Genomic DNA, 6079 nt, shown 5'->3' with positions numbered 1-6079 from the left:
TATATATGGTATAATATATTGCATAATTATATTATATAATATTTATAAATATTAATTTATTGTGTTTTATTAATTACTTGAATCCCAGATAGTGTTCTCTGATCCTTGTCCATAAAGTTCATTATGATGAAAGCCCTTGTTTGCTTAATGTTTGCATTGTAAATTGGGAGAAACTAGCTAAGCTTCACTCCTGTTGCGATAAAATGTTACCCACCAGCTCCCTTCATTTCTGTCCATTTAAACATTCAAGCTCCCTAGAGAAGACCCATCTAGATTCTCAAAGCAGCCACCAAAATACAAGATAAAAAATTTTAAAAAAGATACTGGAATTCAGAGGAGTATGAGGGCTACAGAGAGGTGGGATACAGTGTGTATGTGAATGATACTTACTCCTTTGACTTCAGATCATGCCTTTCCCTTGCACTTGACTACAGAGAAGATTCACTTTGGCTCCTTTTCCTATGTTTACTGTTGCACAATTTTTAAAAAACAAAACAATCTCTCTATTCTGTGGAATCTGTGGGATTTTTCCCCTGTGTAAGTGTTTCTGCTGAATAACAAGTATAGTTCCAGGTAGAAAGTCCAAAGATATGAGGTCATTTCTGTTTATAATGTTTAAAAAAAATTTTTTTAAACCCTTAACTTATATTGGCTCATAGGTGGAAGAGTGGTAAGGGTGGGCAATGGGGGTCAAGTGATTTGCCCAGGGTCGCCCAGCTGGGAAGTGTCTGAGGCCGGATTTGAACCTAGGATCTCCCGTCTCTAGGCCTGACTCTCAATCCACTGAGCTACCCAGCTGCCCTCTGTTTATAATATTAATAAGAAAAGATTGGTATTGGAAGACAGACATGCTAATTTACTGCTGGTTGGACAGTGAATTGGTCCATCTATTCTGAAAAAGAAAATTAGAATTATACAAGAAAAGTTTCTAAAGTGCTCATACCCTTTGAGCTAGTCAGTCAATCAACAAAGCATTTATTAAACCTCTACTATGTGTCAGGCACTGTGATCTCTACAGGGTTTATACAGCTCTCTGAGGACATCAGCAACAGAAAGAACGGCCCAAAGTTGGTAAAATATTTATAGCAGCACTGTTTAAAATAGTTAAAAATTGGGAACAAATTGTGTCCAATGATTTGGGAATGACCAAACAAATTATTGTAGAATATTTTTGGATAGTTAGTAATTGTGACTATGAAGAAATTAGAGAAACGTGGGAAGACGTATACTGAATGAGAGAAGCAAAACCAAAGGAATAATATATGTATAATGATTTTAATAATACAAATGAAGACAACACTAAAAGGCAAAGGAATTTGGGTCAAACGCAATGGTCAGTGTTGGTTCCAGATAGCATTTCTTTTCAATTAAGAAGAAAGCAACTAGAGGAGTGGGAAAGTACATACACAGTCACAATAGCTCTCTTAGACGGCTTTGCTTAATTGTTGTTTTGTAACAGAAAGGTCCAGGGCAAGGGAGAGCACTGTTTTTTGGGAACTAGTAGGCTCATAGATCTAAACAAAATACATCAATAAAAATACTGAGTGACAGTTTTGTGCTACTTAGTAGATAATAGCAGATAAATATTATTCTTAGGAGGATGAGAGCAGTCTCTTATAAGATGCTTAGGAGTCTCTTACAAAAGCATTCATTCCTCCCCAAAGATCTCCAGGTATTATATTATGCACATGGTATTTCCAGATTTGCAGGAGTAATTTCATTTGTTTTCAAGGTCATCAATTCAGAAACACACCACATCATCGTGCTGCAAAGGAAGAATAGCAAAGGGTTAGGAGTGGCCATTAAGGCATAGATGATTAACTGGGCAAAATGAGTGATAGTGAGCCAAGTGAGATTAGAGGTGGGTTGGGTTCTTCTGAGCCTGTTTGCTGTTGGGTATTTTTTTTTCCTGGATGTGGAGATTTTTGTTTTTATTTTAAATTTTATTAAAAAAAATTTTTTTAAGGTTACATGCTTTATGTTCTCTTCCTCCCCTTTTCCCTCCCTCCCCCTACCCTGAGCTGACAAGCAATTCCACTGGGTTATACATGTATTATCACTCAGAGAGTAATATTTTAAAACCTAGACACATAAACAAGTGATAAATTGTAAGTTTTCTTCTGCATTTCTACTCCCACAGTTGTTTCTCTAGATGTGGATAGCATTCTTTCTCATAAGTCCCTCTGAGCCTGTTTTAATGTAAGTGCAGGATTCAAACTCACAATCTTGGAGTTAAAAAAAGGGTTACAAGATCAGTACTCTAACACCTAAGATGAAGTCCTTACAGCAGTATGGCATGATGGATGGAGTCCTGGAGTTGGAATTAAAGAGACCAGAGTTCAAATCCTCCTTCTGATGTTTCCCAACTGTGATGATGTGGAAGTCATTTAACAACCTCTAATCCTCAGCATTCTCAACTGGAAAAGGGTACCATTGCACTTACCACCCTCTAAGGTCCCTTCCAGCTCTTAATTTATGATCCTATGACTTTACCTCACAGGTAAAATTTTGAGGTTCAAATGAGATAAAGTGTGCAAAGTGGTTTGCAAAAAAATACAATTCTAAATGTATTATTATTATTATTATTATTATTATTATCATTCAGACCATTGAAAAGCAACCATTAGGGAAAATTCAGTGAGAGGGGACAGAGATTAAGCTCTGAATCTAAAGACCCAATCCTAGCTCTGCCAGTTACTACCTATGTGACCTTGGAAAAGTCATTTTACTTAACAAAGCTACCATTTCTTCTTATGTTTTTAGATTTAGACACTATTAAACTGAAGCAGCTGGCATGCCACTATACAGAAAAGGGTTTCCCTTTTTAGCAAAGGCTTTTAGCCAACGCTGAGACCAGGAGTAGTGCATTACCTAGGAATGAGCCTCTCACAGTATGATTCTAGTTGCCAAGTCAATAATAACCATCATAGTAGCTCATACTTGTCTAGTTAGTAGTTTTAGGCTTGTGAAGCACTAGCTATCACCTCCTTAAAACCTTACAAGAACCCAGTAATGATGGTGCTACTTTTAATTCCCATTTTGCAAATGAGGAAACTGATGCTGAGAGTTTAACTTCCCCTGTTTCCCTTGACTCTAGTTCACCATGCCATCCGCTCTATCGTGTTGATTCCCCTTTATATGTTCTTGATGCAGAGAGATCCCATGGTTCTTCTTCAGTCACACTTGTCCATCTATGTTGGTCTGCCCTCAACTGGTTTCATTTTTTGAAAGGGAAGGACAACAGTGAAGGTTAATGTGGCTGAAGTCGCCCTTCTGTGAAGGTGATAAGCTTCAGAGTGTCCCTAGGCCACTGGAACTGTAGCAAATCCTCTACCTCTAAGACAGGAACAAACATGTCTCTAGCCTATTCATCCAAGAATTAGATTCTGTGAGCATCTTAGAGGATATTCTATTTTCAGTAACACTTAAATATTTGTTTGATGGACAGTAAGTGGCTTCCCACCTCAAGTTAATTATTCTTCTCTTTCTTCCCTTTCCTCCAACCTCACTGGCAATCATTCATCAAAAGCAGCCCCCGTGCCACTGAAATGTCACATTGGCAATTATTGCTGGCCTCGTTTGTCACAGACAGAACTTTAGAGAAATATAAATAGAGAATAAATGGCAACAACCATAGGGCTGATTCAGAGGAATACTTTTAGCTTTGAGTGGCAAGCTAGAAGAAGAACCTGGTAACAAGCAGGGCAGGGAAGTCTTGATCACCACTTACTCATGATCATGGCTTACTCGTATTAGTATATTTTCTTATGGGAAAGCAGTGACTGAATGGTATCTTTCCATATCAAATTTCATGAGGCTGTATTGGTGCTATCACCCAGAATCCCTAACGGTTCAGAATGGCATCCCAGGGCACAACTAGCTAGCCAAGATTAAAATTTGTTTGGCCAAAACAAGCCTACTTCCTCACCCTACTTTGTTTTGCAGAGATTTTTATATTAAAAGTGCTACAGTCAGGTGGAAAGGATAGATATTTGTGCTTGGCAATGGTCACCAAAAGGGTCTATTTACCTGTGGTCAGCAGGCAACGGGATGGCGCAGAATTTCCCCTCGATGGAGCTGTTGTCTTTTTGCCAAACTTGATTGGAGGAAAGAAATTTCAGAATCACTTGATTTATGTGGCAATGTGGGGTTGAGTGGGCTATCAGTCCTTTGCCAATGAGTTGGAATTTAGGTCTGTAAGAAAACATGAGAGCCAAGTCCTAGATAAACTATTGCCCAGGCCACTTGCTTGGTACTTATATATTTCCATATTATATTCTAAAGATTTATTATTTCATTGATATGAATAATCTCTCCATGAGTGCTAAAAGAAACTCTTTTAATCCTCAGAACAATGGTCTCTGAAGAAAGGGACATAGCTGTGGCTTGGGGTGGAAAGAAGGGTCATATCTTACCCCCCTCACAATAACCATTCCTGGGGCTTATCTATAATACAATCACACCTACCCCTAACATACCCGGACTCTATCCCCTGCCATTGTTCAAGCTTCTCCCAACTTTTTCTTTATCAGGGATTGGGAGGGTAATTTTGGGGGGAAGCAGAGAAGAGGAAATTGGATTACAGATTTAGAGCTAGAAAAGATCTCAGAGATCATTTAGTTCACACCCTTTATTTTATATAGGAAAAGACTGAGGACCCAAAAAGTTTAGGTAATGATATGCCCAAAGTTCTAGGATAATAAGGAGCAGAAGTAGGATTAAAAACCTTTCCTCTGTACTTTGCTGCCTTTTGCAGTCGTAACTGAAAATAATAAACTAGCTACCGTGCAGGCATGCATAGCAGAAGGCTTTTAAAAGAAACTCCCCTTATCATACCTACATCCTACCCTCATATCATTTTATGACTGTTACAGATCCTCCTCAGAGGATTGATGAACTCTGTGTCACAGGAAAAAAAAATCTAGCTAGTAAGCGCCCTGCCTTTCCCTTTCCATTTTGGCTAGGGTAGAGCGAGGCACAAAAATTGATAAAGAAGGGATGAGTTGTGGTGTTACTTTATTATTCCACCCACCCTGGACCCATTCCTCTTCTAAACTTCCCTATTTCTGTTGAGAGCAACACCAGCCTTCCAAGTCACCCAGGCTCACATTGTCAGTGTCATCTTAACTTCTCATTCTCCTTCATCTTCCTTCATCCCCCATATCCAATCAGTTGTGAAATCTTTCTCTCTTCACATCTCCCACATTTTCTTTCTCTACACTCATCCAACTTCTACCCTAGCTGGAAGTCTCATTACCCATTACCTTTGCCTCAAGTCTCCTCCTACTTAAATCCATCCTCCATGTAGATTGCCCTAAACTGCATATCTGACCAGGTCACTAATCTTCCCCACCTCAAATAAATTCTAGGAGCTTCCCCACTAGACTCTAGGATCAAATTTCTCTTTTTTGTTGATGCCTTTTGTTTTTATATTACATGTGTTTATGAATAGTTCCCTTCTCCTTTCTCTGCCCAGTAAGTCACTGGATGACCTCTCATCTAGGATATTCAGTAGGAGGGATTCATGCAGCAGGTAGAGATTAATCTCAAATTTGCTTTACATGAATCTATTATACACTAATATTTGTCCCTAAAGTTCTTTTCATCTGATTCTGATATCTTTCTGAATAAATAAATATTAATAGCTCAAACTAATATAGGTTTTACACTTTTACTATATGCTTTCCAGATCTTAACTTATTTGAATCTCATCACAACCTAGGCCAAAGCCATATTACAAATCAGGAAGCTAAGGTTCAGTAACTTGTTAAAAGTCTCATGATAGAGGCAGCTGGGTGGCTCAGTGGATTGAGAGCCAGGCCTATAAACAGGAGGTCTTGGATTCAAATCTAGCCTCAGACATTTCCTAGCTCTGTGACCCCGGACAAGTCACTTAATCCCCTTGCCTAGCTCTTTCCACTCTTCTGCCTTGGAACCAATACACAGTATTGATTCTAAGATAGAAGAAAAAGTTTTTTTTGTCCTATGCCAAAGAGATTAGAACCCATTCCCCTGACTTCAAATCCAGTGTTCCACCTACTATATAAGACTACCTCAGAACAAAGAAAGGGACAAAGGA

General features: G+C 38.7%; 1 long non-coding RNA gene across 1 annotated transcript; it reads right to left on the bottom strand.

Moving 5' to 3' along the window:
* Positions 1-1256: 1256 nt before the first annotated feature.
* Positions 1257-4720, bottom strand: LOC123255729. The gene is made up of 2 exons (XR_006506789.1): positions 4030-4720; positions 1257-1765 (listed from the first exon to the last, which is right to left on the bottom strand). It is a non-coding gene; the product is annotated as an uncharacterized LOC123255729 (long non-coding RNA).
* Between the last annotated feature and the right edge of the window lie 1359 nt (positions 4721-6079).

The sequence above is a fragment of the Gracilinanus agilis genome, unplaced genomic scaffold, assembly GCF_016433145.1.
Source record: "Gracilinanus agilis isolate LMUSP501 unplaced genomic scaffold, AgileGrace unplaced_scaffold50751, whole genome shotgun sequence".
In the NCBI taxonomy this organism is placed as follows: Eukaryota; Metazoa; Chordata; class Mammalia; order Didelphimorphia; family Didelphidae; genus Gracilinanus; species Gracilinanus agilis.
Note: the sequence above shows the minus strand (reverse complement) of the source record. Positions and strands in the feature narration are given on the sequence as shown.